Raw genomic sequence first — 14,834 nt, 5'->3', positions numbered from 1 at the left:
TTTTTGCTTGGGGCAGCCAAAAAGCCAGAGCTGGCCCTGGTTGGGAAAGGACACAAAATGCCCCTCATTCTCCACCCCTTTCCCACAAGCCACAGTGCCAGAATGGGAAGAGGTGCTCTGTGGGAAAGCTGCCCATAATGCACCGCTCCCAATGCCGCTGCAAGTGCCGCAAATGTGGCCATGCCAGTGCGCTTGTTTCTGTCAGTGTGGACAGACTGCAGCGCTTTCCGACTGCAGCGCTTTCCCTACTGCATTCTCCGAGGGCTGGTTTAACTCTCAGCGCTCTACATCTGCGAGTGTAGCCATGCCCTTAGGCTGCACAAGGAAGGGGAGAAGTTACATCCCTCAGGCTGTAGTAACCCTGTCTACTCTTGTAACAATGCTCTAAATTGTGCTTGACAGTTTTATAGGAAAGAAAGAAAGATATGGTCCCTCACCTGAGGAACTTACGATTAATTTTAGACATGGCTCCTAGAGCAAGGATGAGGTTGTAGCAACAAGATCACATGGTTGCCCTGTTTAGGCATCAACACATCTTAATAGCTTTTATTGTTTAAAACATAGAAATGTAGGGCTGGAAGGAATCACAAGAAGTCATCAAGCCCAGCCCCCGGCATGGAGGCAGGACCAAGTAAACCAATACAATCCCTGATAGGTGTTTGTCCAACCTGTTCTTAAAATACTCCAATAAGGGGATTCCACAGCCTCCCTTGGAAGCCTATTCCAGAGCTTAACTACCTTATTGTTAAAAAGTTATTCCTAATATCTAACCCAGATGTCCCTTGCTGCAGATTAAATCCATTATTCTTGTCCTACTTTCAGTGGACATGAAGAACAATTGATCACAGTCCTCTTTAAAACAGCCTTTAATGTATTTAAAGATTGTTATCTGGGCCTCCCCTCAGTCGTCTTTTCTCAAGACTAAACATGCCAGGATTTTATAACCTTTCCTCATAGGTCAGGGCTTCTACACCTTTTATCATTTTTGTTGCTCTCTTTTGGACTCTCTCCAGCTTATCCACATCTTTCCTTAAGCGTGGCTCCTAGAACTGGACACAACACTTCAACTGAGGCCACCGCAATGCTGAGCAAAGTAAGACAACTAACTCCTGTGGCGTACCTACAAAACTCCTGTTAATACATTCCAGAATGTTCGCCTTATTTTTTTTTTGTTTTTTTTGCAGCTGCATCACATTGTTGACTCATTTATCTTCTGATCCACTATAGATCATTGTCATCAGTACTAAGCAGTTATTCCACATTTTGTAATTGTGCATTTGATTTTTCCTTCTTAAGTGAAGTACTTTGCACTTATTTTTATTGAATTTCATCTTGTTGAATTCAGACCAATTCTCCAATTTGTTAAGATCCTTTTGAATTCTAATCCTGTCTTCCTAAGTGCTTGCAACCCCTTCCAACTTGGTGTCATCTGCAAATTTTATTAGCATGCTCTCCACTCCATTAACCAAGTCATTTATAAGAGTACTGACTAGACTCAGGACTGACTCCTGTGGATCCCACTAGATATGCCCTCCCAGTTTGACAGTGAACCATTGATAACTACTCTTTGAGCATGGTCTTTCAAACAGTTGTGCACCCACCTTATATTTGCTTGTGAGAATGTCATATGGTACGGTGTCAAAAGCCTTACTAAAATCAAGATATATTCACTAGGCCAGTAACCCTGCCAAAGGAGGAAATTAGGTTGGTTTGGAATGATTTGTTCTTGACAAATCCATTTTGGCTATTCCTTACTACCCTATTATCCTCTACATGCTTACAACTGATTGTTTAATAATTTGTCCCAGTATCTTTCCAGGTAGAAAAGTTAGGCTAACTGGTCTATAATTCCTCGGGTCCTCTTTGTTCCCCCTTTTCAAAAGATTGGCAAACAGTACCTTTCTCCAGTCCTCTGGGACCTCACCTGCATTGGACCATATACACGTACAGTAACTCCTCAACTAAAATCGTCCTGGTTAACACCGTTTCGTTATTAGGTTGCTGATCTATTAGAGAACATACTCATTTAAAGTCACGCAATATTCCTTTATAAGGCTGTTTGGCTCGTCCCACTCTGCCCACCCGACATTCCAGCCGGGGAGCAGGCAAGCCCCCAACTCCGCTCCCTGGCAGGAGCGCTAGGTGGGCGGAGCAAGCCCACTCACCCCGACCCCGCTATGTCCCTGTCTCAACCAAGCTTCACAATCATCATTGGTGAGTACAATATTAAATTGTTTGTTTAAAATTATTTAAAACTTATACTGGATATGTATATAACGTCTTTTGTCTGGCAGAAAAAAATTCCCTGGAACCTAACCCCCTTTCCCCCATTTACAATAATTCTTATGGGGAAATTGGATTCACTTAACGTTGTTTCACTTAAAGTACCATTTTTCAGGAACATAAGTACAACGTTAAGCGAGGAGTTACTGTATTTTTAAATTAATAATTTTAGAAGTTCATCATGCATTCCCAAATAGATGCAGAAGACAGGAAATATCTAGTTCCTCATCTACTTTCTTAATATTTACATGTATTTTTTATTTCAAATATTTTCTTAATTATATTTAAGAATTTATTTGACACTGTTAGTGTAGGAGATCTCCTGCTATTTCACCTTGTCGCTTATGTGATAATATATATCCGCATGAAGAGAGTGGGAAATAGGTGTAAAAATATAACCAAATCAGATTGACGACATCTTGCACCTACTTTGCACAGGTGTAAATGACTGCTCAAGATGCAAGGCAGGGGAGATGCAGGCCCTGACATCATATCAATTTACTAGTACACCTCTACCTCGATATAACGCTGTCCTCAGGAGCCAAAAAAATCTTACCGCGTTATAGGTGAAACCGCGTTATATTGAACTTGCTTTGATCCACTGGAGTGTGCAGCCCCCCCCCCCCCAAGCACTGCTTTACTGCGTTATATCTGAATTCGTGTTATATCGGGTCACGTTATATCGAAGTAGCGGTGTACATAGAGTGGTTATGCTAATGGCTGTGGTTAATGTGACAACTGCCATTTTGACTGACACCAGGAATTGAACCAGGGACGTCCAGCTGAAAGCATGGGTCTCTGCAGCTTGAGGTAAAAAGTCAGGCTTTCTAGCTAAGAGTTGTAAGAGACTCACAGCCTCTGTGGATTGAGCACAGATAGGTACATGCAGCACACACTGAACCAAGGGTTAATGTTAAGCCTCTGAGTTGACTTACTATGAATTGGATGTTTTCAAAATCCTGAGCAGACACGCTAAGCAGAGTGGTTGTGAAATCAAAAATACTGTCTCTTCATTCCTGACATTCCTAGGTCCTTACTGCTTTGCAGCTGTATAATGCTTATGCAAAATAATTAACCTGCTAATGCTAATTGCAGTATTTGATGTTTTATTGAAATCCCTTAACTCTTTGAACTTATTTATTTTTCCTCATTTTATCACTACCAAGTCACATCTCTAGAAAGAAGCGAGGAAAGAATGACTTAATTAACACTAATCAGTTGATGTCTGTAAAGTGCTTTGCTTAAAGCATAATTAAGTGCTATGTATTATTGTAATATATTCTTACCCCTTTTGACCACAGAGTCTAGCAAAAATTCAGGGTGTTGTAGGTGTTCCAGTTCGGAGAAGAAATTGATGATGGAGTCTAATACCTTTGATGCAATCTTATTTATTTAGGTTTGTTCTGCACAAACTTAGGTAGAAGTAAGTCACCTTGTGTTGGCCCATTTGTCTCAAATTTGTCTTCGCGAATGTAAGTACCGTGTTGCATTGAGCCATGGCTTACCTATTTAGGTTGATACGGTATGAGTGTAGACGCTGTGTGACTTATGTCAATCATGACAGTTCACCAGCAGCTGTCCCACAATGTCCCATTCCCCATGACAGTGACCACTCTGGTCACATTTTAAACTCCACTGCCCAGGAGTCACAGAGACCAGAAGGCATCCCCCTCCCAAAAAGCCTTGCGTGTTTTTAAAATGCCGTCTTCTGATTGCCCACCTTGGCAAGCACACATAGCAACTCACCATTGTTGTATATAACTTCCCTGTGATGGGGACACTCACCTCCTGAGTGTCTCCTGTTGGCTGCGTATGGTGCTACAATCTTCCTTGGTTCTGGAACCCCTTGTAGGTTGTTGCCCTCGCTGGATGGGTCTTCAGTAGCTCAGCCCTCTGGCTAAGTCACATAATCAAAATTGATGAATAAATTCCTTCCAGAGTAACAAAAGTTCAAAACATGGTCTGTCCTTACTAGGGTCTTCCACATTGTCTCTGGGTCCTTTAAATCTAGCCCCTTTCTCAGGCATTTAGTAGAGTCCAACTGGAACCATCGGTCTATCTTCACCAGAGTCTTCGGGCCCCTGTAAATCCTGTCCTTCACTTGGGCTTCCCAACAGAGCCTTGTCACCTTCTCAGGGCTTAGGCCACTTCACTAGTGGCTAGGGGGGGGGGGGGGGGGGGAAGCAGGCCTACACGCTACTCCAGGCCCCAGCCCAGGGACCCTATACACAGCAGCCCTGTACTGCTTTGTTCAGTTCATGGCTGCTATTGCCTGGGCCTTTTCCCACATAGTCCTGTTCTCTTCTCCATGACCTCAGGGCTAAAGCTCTCAAATCCTCTTCTTCCTCACTAAATGCCAGTGCCACCAGTGCTGGTTCTCCCTTGAGCTCCAATGATCAGCAAGGAGCACCCAGCCCTGCTCCTCTGGCCCCACCCAGGAACTGAGCTGCTCAGGCCCTACGGCTCCTTTTAACTGAGCCTGCTGCCCCCTGATAGGCTGAAGGGAAGCAGCCAATCTAGGCAGGCCTAGAGGATCCACCTTCACTGCTCTTTTCCTGGGGCAAGGTGTGATAGGACCATAAGGCCTCCAGCAGGGGGCCTCAAGGGTGCTGGTGTACCCCATCACATGCCCAAATGACCATTCTGGCTCCATGCACATAAGTAGACATGTTCCTGCCTGGAGTAAATCTCCTGGGCCTGTGGGAAGAAGAGGCTATGTAAGTGCCGCTATGGACCTACCATGGAAACGTGGACATCTATGAGCAGGGGATGCAAGCAAAGGGGTCTGACAGGGATCAGCAGCAGAGCCATGTGAAAGCAAAGGAACTTTTCCAGGGATAACACAAGGTGCTGCCCTGTAGACCTGCTGCTATTACAACAAATTTCATGTCAAGATGAAGACTCCTGCTATGAACTGCAAGGAGAAAGAAGTGGGAGATGTGGCAGGGGACTCCAAACATGTGATGAGCCAGGATCTGTTTGAAACTCAGCAGGAGTCTAGCTACTGCTACCAGGTAAGAGCAGATGAGTCTGCTGATGAAGGGAAAAGTGGCTCAAGTAAGTATACATTTTTCTTTACAATGTTAACTTTCAGGATGACGCCAAGCCCATCATGGGGTAAACAAGAACAAGGTATTGCTTTTCATTATTTTACTTGTATGAGAAAAGATAGAGGTACAAGAAGCAGAGGTAGAGTTGGCATCTGCTTTTCATTCTCCTGTAAGGTTAGGTTGGGGAGTCCATGCAGAGCACTTTGTTTATGCCCATAGAGACATCCCTTTTATCCGCCTAAGATACCTTGATGAAAGTTTCATGAAGAAACTCTATCCTCTCCCAAAGGTTTCTAGGAATGGCTGCCTTATTTCTTTCTCCATGATAGGACACTTTTCCATACCAATCTGCAGTAAGTTTGCAGGCTAGCAACATATGAGCCCAGGCAGCTTTGGGACACCAATAGTTGTGTTCTCTGTGCAGGGCCGGCTCCAGGCACCAGCTTACCAAGCAGGTGCTTGGGGCGGCCACTTCAGAGAGGGACGGCACGTCCAGCTGTTCGGCGGCAATTCGGTGGATGGTCCCTCACTCCCGCTCGGAGCGAAGGACCTCCCACCGAATTTTTGTTTGGCTGCTTGGGGCGGCCAAAACCCTGGAGCCGGCCCTGTCTCTGTGCCTCTGATAGTCTCTGGAGTGAGATATCGGCCAAAACCACCACCATCATCTGTGGAAAATAGTGCCAATATTCACTGCCATTGCCCTATACTTATACCCTGGAATAGGGACTGAACTTTTATAGCTTTGTGCAACAGAAAATCCCCCCTCCTGCCAACCCTTGGTCAGGCCATAAGCACCAGGGTTGGAACTGGAGAGCTGTGTTGTATCAAGGTGCTCCAAAGCTGATGTGTCAATAAGCGTATCTTATTGAAAATATATAAGAAGGGAGTTTTGAAGCTTATATTTCTGTTTTTACATCTGTCTGCTTTTAGCGGCAGCTTCTGCCATTGTGGCCTTGAGGCGTGCCCCCTCCACACCCACAGTATGCTGGACCCTGGTGAGGAGGAGAAAGAAGAGGACTACGGAGGACTAGTTCTGCGAGATCCTGTAATCCAGTGCTTCATTGAACTATGAACAAAAAGCTTGCAGGGCCAGCAATACTGACAGCATGGCAAAAGACAGGCTGCTACTTCCCACACCTCCCATTGGCCAGGAATGGTGAACTGCGGCCACTGGGATCTGCGGGCCGCTGTGCCTGTGCCTGATGGTCAACATCAGCAAAATGTCTTGTGGCTCGCTATCAGATTACCCTGATGGGCCACAGGTTGCCCACCACTGCTCTTACAGCTATCTTGAATGAAGGGTGGCAGTTAAACTCAGAACAATGTTAATGATGGGGCAAATAATGTGGTCTTTACTTGAGTAAAATTCCCACTGAGGAATTTAGCTGTATGTTTTTAAATGATCTGGATGGTCGAAGAGTCTTTTAATGAGCACAATTATCTCCCAGCACATATACCTGTAAGGAATAAATTCTTCTCACCTATCAGATCAATATGCTACTAAATAAAATCTTATGCAGAGCTGGGAAGCGTAGGTGTGCCTTGATTAACACACATGAATCCCATTGCGTGTTACTGTTTCTGTAAAGGCATTCAAGCAGTGAGACCTAAAGGAGTTACAATTAACTCACCTAGAATTCTACTGTAAGTCAAGAGGTGTATTTAGACTGAGACTTGATACTGTGGCCTTGTCTACACTGGCAAGTTTCTGCGCAGTAAAGCAGCTTTCTGCATTGTAATTCCCGAGGCGTACACACTGCCAAGTCACTTAGTGTGCAGAAACTATGCAGTTGCAGCGCTGTAAAAAAAACCCGATGAGAGGCATAGAGCTTTCTGCACCGGGGTACAGCGCCGCAGTATAGACACCCTGGTTGATTACAGCACTGCAATTAGCCTCCGGGAGGTGTAACACAATGCCTATTCTCGCCTCTCTGGTCATTGGTTTGAACTCTACTGCCCTGCCCTCAGGTGACCAACCGTCATCGTCATTCCCACCCCTTACATTCCTTGGGAATTTTGAAAGTCTCGGTGACGCATGCAATGGTCTCAGCGCATCTTTCCAGGTGGCCATACCTGCTCCATGCACCGGGCAATCCCCCACTTGGAGCAATGACGCGCTGCTGGACCTCATCAGCGTTTGGGGAGAGGAGGTTGTCCAATCCCAGCTGCGCTCCAGCCATGGGAATTATGATACCTACGGACAGATTTCACGATGCATGATAGAAAGGGGCCATGACTGGGACACACTGCAGTGTAGGGTAAAAGCGAAGGAGCTGCAGGACACCTACCACAAGGCGCAGGAGGCAAACCGCCACTCTGCTGCTGCGCCCATGAGCTGCCGGTTCTACAAAGAGCTGGACGTGATACTCAGTGGCAATCCCACTTCCACAGCGAAGTCCACTGTGGATACTTCGGTGGCTTGTGTGCCAGTTGAGAATGGACTGAGCCAGGAGGAGGAAATCTTGGATGAGGATGTGGAGGGGGAGGGGGACCCAAAGGCAGGGGACGACTCAGAGGTCAGAGATGCATGCAGCCAGGAGCTCTTCTCTACTCCAGAGGAAGCTAGCCAGTCACAGCTGTCGGATCTTGGCAGAGCGCAAACAGGAGAGCAGGCCCCTGGTAAGTGGCTTTGATTTTGGGAATCACTGAAGCAAGTTGTTGGGGACAGGAGGGTTGTAGAAAGCAGGCTTGTGTCTATATGATGAATGTACCACCACATGCCTAGCCTGAGCGGCGGAACAGGGTGTTGATTGCCTTCCTCTCTTCACGGGAATCTGCCTCAGATCTCCAGGAAATTCTCATGGAGATACTGGGAAATCTGCTGCCGCAGGTTCTTTGGAAGAGCTGCTTTGTTTCTTGCCCCATTAAGGGTAACTTTCCCATGCCACTCTACATCACTGGGGCGGGGGAACCATTGCTGCACACAGGTGAGCCACATAAGGGCCTGGGCGGAAGCTGCAGTTTTGGAGAAGACCATCCCTTGATTCCCTGCTCATCCTCAGCAGAAAGATATCTTCCATAATGAACACAGCCTGTGGAAAATGTGGGGACAGGAATTATTATAAGGCCCCCCCACTACAGTGCTGGCTCTCCCCAAGAGCCATCTGCCCAGTGTACAGTACGGTCCTGGAACACTGATTTCCCCTGCCCCTGCAGTTACTCACCATGATGGGGGTCTTGTGGCTCATGTGTGCTTGCCTGGGGTCAGCCAGTTAGTGATAGGTATGTGAATAGTGGCTGTGTTTTAAATCACTGAATCAGTGGTCTGTGTGTTGCAAACAAGACTGATTCTGTAAAATGTTGCATTTTGGCTTCACAGATATGACCTTGGGAGCCCAGCCTCTCTCTTTGTTATCGCCAGCTGAACGGCTGTGCAGATTTAGAAAGCGCCCACGAAGAGTTAAAGAGGACTTCCTGCGTGAGGTCATGATGCACCCTGCGGCCGAATGAAGCCAGGGAGCGGCTCTTAAATGTTATGGAGCGCCAAGCGGAGACGCTCCAGGCGCTACTAGCACTGCAAACTGAGCAGCTCCGTGCCCACCCTCCCCTGCAGCCGCTGTCGCAAAACTCTTTCCCATGCGCCCCCCGGACACCACCAACACACTCTTCTCAATCTCCTGGTTCCAGTATGTACCCGCTGCATTCCACTCCTCCCCCATCACAGTCCAGCACTGCAGACTCCCAGTACCCACTCCACTCAACACCCATCCCTCTGCAGTTTAGCCCTGCTGAAGCATAGTACCCAATGCACTGTACTCCAAAGGAGAAAGTTGGATATGATGCCTGGACATATACAAATCTTTAACCGTCCCGGCACCCCACCTTCTCCTGGTACCTTCCCTTTCCCCATCCCCCTCAGTGCTGATGTGTTTTTTTGTTTGTCTCTCTCCTCTGGTTGTTGGTTTTTTAATAAAAGAGTTGTTTTGGTTTGAAAATAATCTTTATTCTATTAATTGAAAGCAAACAGAGCCCTGCAAAGCAACAGGCAATTTTCTTAAACCTTCATAGTGCATCGTCTGCACCAATCACAATCACCTCCTATCATTTCAAGCACTGCACTCCCGAGCTTAGCAACAAATATTAATGGCTTTCAGCTTCAAATTGCTGCCTCAAGGTATCCCTGATCCTTATGTCCCCGTGCTGTGCCCCTCTAATAGCCCTGGTCTCTGGCTGTTCAAATTCAGCCTCCAGGCACTGAGCCTCCGCGGTCCTGCCCTGAGTGAAGCTTTCACCCTTCCCTTCACAAATATTATGGAGCATACAGCACGTGGCTATAAGTATAGGAATATTGTCATCGGCCAGGTTCAGCCTCCCATATAGGCAGCACCAGCGAGCCTTTAAATGGCCAAAAGCACACTCAACAGTCATTCTTCACTTGCTCAGCCTGTTGTTGAACCACTCCTTGCTGCTGTCAAGTTGCCATGTGTATAACTTCATAAGCCATGGCATTAAGGGGTAGGCGGGGTCTCCCAGGATCACAATGGGCATTTCAACTTCCCCTACGGTGATCTTCTGGTCTGGGAAGAAAGTCCCTGCTTGCAGCTTCTTGAACAGGCCAGTGTTCTGAAAGATGCGTGCATCATGCACCTTTCCAGACCAGTCTGCGTTAATGTCTGAAATGCCCACAATGATCCACAAGTGCCTGGAGAACCACTGAGAAATACCCCTTGCGATTAATGTACTCGGTGGCTAAGTGGTCTAGTGCCAGAATTGAAATATGCGTGACATCTATCGCCCCTCCGCAGTTAGGAAGCCCATTTATGCAAAGCCATCCACAATGTCATGCACGTTGCCCAGAGTCACGGTCTTTTGGAACAGAATGCGATTAATGGCGCTGCACACTTCTCACAACAGGAGTCCAAAGGTTGACTTTCCCACTCCGAACTGGTTAGTGACCGATCGGTAGCAGTCTGGAGTAGCCAGCTTCCACAGTGCAATCACCACACACTTCTCCAACGACAGGGCAGCTCATCACACAGTCCCATGAATGTGGCTTTCCTCATCCGAAAGTTCTGCAGCCACTGCTCATCATCCCAGATGTGCATGATCATGTGATCCCACCACTCAGTGCTTGTTTCCTGAGCCCAAAAGCGGTGTTCCATTGTGGTCAGCACTACATGAATGCCACAAGCAATCTCATGTCGTAGCTACTACACGTGTTGAGCTCTATGTCACACTCCTCTTGCCTTTGCAGCTTAAGGAATAACTCCATGGCCACTCATGATATGTTGGTCAGAGCGAGCAGCATACTGATCAACAGTGCGGGATACATTCCTGCAGCCAGAAGAGGCAGAGCGCACAGTACACAAACCGTTGAAAGAGGGCGTCAAATGCGGACGGAAGCACAGGGATTGCTGGGATGCGAAGCAATGCATCATGGGGCATTGGGACAGGACCCAGGATGCCCTGCAACCCTGTCTGCCTTCCTACAACTCTTAATGGCAGAAGAGGAAGAGATGCTCTGTGGGATAGCTGCCCAGAATGCACCACTCTGAATACTGCTACAAGTGTGAACATGCTATTGCGTAGGCAGGGAAACAACGGTTTCCCTTCAGCGCTCTCTGAGCGGTGCTGTAACTGCCAGCGCTGTAACTCTGCCAGTGTAGACCCTAACATTGGCATTTCATCTAGTGGTTTCCTTGACTTTATAAGCATTTCTCAGATTGCCTTGGTTAATCCACTAAGTTTTATAGTGTTGAATTGTCAAAAGGAATTAAAAATGAGCATGGACCTGATCATTATCAAGGATCTGATAATTTCAAGCCTTAAAGATAAAGAGTTTAATGTGCCAACAGCAAGACAGACACGAGTTCATACTGCAAATACTTGGTAGATTTTTTTTTATCAGTTTGACAGATATCAATGTTTATTTTTAAACACTTATTTTGAATGTTATTGATTGACATTTTTCCAGTTGCACGAAGTTTTGGGCTTTAAGCATTTTTTAAAATTTTCATTAATTAAAATGTTCACCTTTGCAGGAAATTATGGGGGGGGGGAGTGTCAGGCAACGAGGAGAGGAGTAATCAGATAATTATTTAATGACAGGTTCGAAAAGAGAAAGCTTCATAATTTTTAAAACACAAATTGAGAACATCACATGTCAAAATATACAAAGTAAATAGGCTTAAATCAAACTAGAATAAGTTCTCAAGCAGCATTTCTCATAGTTTGCCTATTTGTACTTTTCAATCATGACCAATGGAAATATTTTATTTGGGTTTGTGTATGTCTGGTAAAAATTAACATTTACTCATAAAAATCTAATCCTTCCAAGCCTATGTATATGCAAAGTTTTCAATTTGTCCCTTTTAAATTAAATGGTTTTCACTCCAATTAAACTGACAACATGCTGTATTTATGGTGCAAATACATAGCCCGAGTCCTTCATAGTAATTTTAAAACATTCAAGGGTCTAGAGTTCCAAGGAATCTGTGTCCTAAACAAAGACCGGAGGGTCTCTATTTTTCACCCGCTTTCATAACCCACATCTTGAAGTGGGGTATGATGGCCACCAGCACTTAGGCTAGTAAAAATGATTAATTAATTATTATTATAGTAGCATCTAGAGACCTTAACTAAGATCAAAGCCACATTATTCTAGTTGCTGTATAGACACAGCACTCTGTCACAGTTCAGGGCAACTGCACCTGTATTTCCCTCTTATGGTCCCTCGCAGGCACCCTCTCTAGGCTCCCAGCTCCTCAGCTGTCACCTTTCTTGGATGGAGACCCGGATCTCCCTCCCTCCCTCCCTCCTGACAGAGGTGTTTCCAGGCTGCACAGTTCCCTGTCTTCACTGAGTTCCCTAGCAAGCCAGACAGCCTACATTGGCCAATGTCTGCACTTTTGCCTTCCCTCCAGAGATTATAACCAGCATCGCTGCCCATTTCCCTCACTCCTGGCAGGCCATACTCACCATGGCTGGTGCCGAGAGTGGCACTGTGCACAAGCACTCCAAAGCAGAACTGTCAATAAGAATGTCTTATTTAAAACTCGAGGGGAGCAAGAGAAAGGAGCTCTGAATCTTAGCTTTTGCTTACCATTTTGACTATACTGACAATGGTACCTCTGTGTGTTTTATCTGCAGTTGCTACTGTTGCAGACTTGAAGGTTTACCCATCCACATCTGCAGAAGCGAGGGTTGGAAGAAGCTTCCTAAAAGTGGAGGGGCCATTGGTGCCTGAACTGTTAACCTGTCCCCGTGCCGCCTCTTCTCCCTCCCCAAGATCCCACCTCCCGCTCACTCTTCTCTGCCCCCTCTACTCCTCGCTCACCTTTACTGCCCTCGCTACCCTTAGTGTGTGTGTGTGTGGGGGGGGGGTGTGGCCCCCTGGCTCCCCATCTTCTGGCACCTCTGGCAAAAGGCCTAAGCCAGATAGGGAAGAGAAAGAAGAGGACTTAGGATGACATGTTGAATGAATTCTGCAAGCCAGTGCTGCATCAGACCACAAGCAAAGGGCCTGGAGGGTGGAGAAGAAAAGAGCAGACATGAGAGAGGTCTCTGAGTCCCAGCAGGAAAAGGAGAGGGAGATGCACCAGCACATAATGGGACTTCTTGAGCATCAAACAGATGCTGCAGACTCTTGTGGACCTACAGATTCAACACTCTTGGGCTCGCCTCCCTTTGCAGTCCATGGAGAACTCCATTACAGCACCTCTCCATCCCCCCCTCAACATTTCAGGTGTCAGAGGCCGCATCCCTACCACTCCGCCCCAGGGGACATTAAGGACAACCACAGCTTCACATACACTGACCTGTGAAAGCCACGATGGCTGTACGTATAAGTAAAATGGACATGAATGTTCTTTCCCCTCGTTAAGTTCTGTTCCATTAATTTATTAAGTTTTTAATGCATTTGCTTTTAAATTGCACCGATTTTTCTTTGCACTGGTTTTGTTCCTGGAGAAAATTCTATTACTTGGAAAATAATTCATTTTTATTAGTTCACAACATATGCTACAGTGTGCCAAGCAGTTCTGAAATTAATTCCTAGCAGGCCCCAAAATAGCAATCTGTAACCCACTCCACTCCCTACCCCTCAGCTTTTTTCCCCTCCCCCTATGACTAGAGACGTGTTAATGGGCCACTTCACCTTCAATTGTCCCTTGAAATATGTGTCAATTACTTATGCTAAACAATCTGTTCCACCTTGTATTTAGCTATGACACTCTGTACTTTTCCCATAACTGAAGAAGAGCTCTGAAGCTTGTCTCTCTCATCATAAAAGATATTCTCTCACCCATCTTGTCTCTCTAATGTCCTGGGACCAACATAGCTACAACACTGCATTCCCTATTTGTTGACAGTTTCTCAGAGCCCATCCCCACTAGCTAGCAAAAAGCAGGCAGATAAACCTACATTACTTGTATACCAATATAGGTTGTAACAGGATGCCCTAATAAAGTATTTATTAATAAAAAGGAATAGGTTATAGTGTTTTATGGCCATGACATCTACCTGCATGAATATTTCATGAATGCATTTTTCCAGCTATCATTGAGACTCTAGGTAGTTGTTGATTAGACCTCCTGCAAATCAGTGATTATGTTTCTAAAGCAGCAAGGATACCTTATACCTGCAGTGGGCAATCACTATTTCTGATTTTTATCAACTTTCAAGAGTAATCAAGTGACAGTTACCAACTACTTTAACTGCACTGCTGACTCAGTTTCCCACTATGTATTTTAATTATGTTATGATCCCACTTGCTTCCCAGGGTGCAAAACCCCCTTTCCTGAGTTTTCAATGCTTTTTTATGAGGTATGTTGGTTTAGTTTAAGCAATCAGACACAAATGGCTTTCGCTTTCATGTACGCTATAATAAAAGCCATAATGAGCATGGATTTTAAACTGCAGCCAGTAATGAGTATAGGAGGCAAGTTACGGCATAAAACTTTACAGTAGTTAAGATTATTTTTACTCTGGGAATGTTTTAATTTCAGAAGTTCAAAAATACATTTAAATTGACTTTTTTGGTCTATAGATTTAACTTTAATGGAGTGCTACATTTAAAAAAAAAAAGTGCGTATAGAAGCGCTGGGCAGAAATGACATCCGAAGTTGAAAATAAAAAAGTAAATACCAATTATTTCAGTTTCATACCAGTCATAAAAATATAACACAGCAGATGCTTCCATGACATCTTTTAAAAGCCGGGTGTTTATTGTGTACATATGCTCGACATCGAACATAAATTCATTTTCCTCTATTCATCTCAAATTAAGGGAAAAAGTCAGGCATCAGCAACTCTACAGAGACTGACAACGACAACAAGAGCTGCAAAATGTGCAGAAACAGAAAGATTTGAAACAGAAAAGCAAAAAAGTGTTAAATGTGAAAGAGACATGGCAGGTAAAAAAAAACCCAAACATAAAATAAACCAAGAAGAATATGAGACAAGGATGGAAGAAATTAATCTTAAAAAGAAAACTCTAAAATATGGCTCGCAACTCTGACATGACTGAAAGAGTGCTGCGATCTTAGGCCTGGTCCACACTAC

The sequence above is a fragment of the Terrapene carolina genome, unplaced genomic scaffold (genome assembly GCF_002925995.2).
Source record: "Terrapene carolina triunguis isolate 2854851 unplaced genomic scaffold, T_m_triunguis-2.0 Scaffold58, whole genome shotgun sequence".
NCBI lineage: Eukaryota > Metazoa > Chordata > Testudines > Emydidae > Terrapene > Terrapene triunguis.
The sequence above is the reverse complement of the archived record's forward strand: the minus strand, read 5'-3'. Positions refer to the sequence as shown.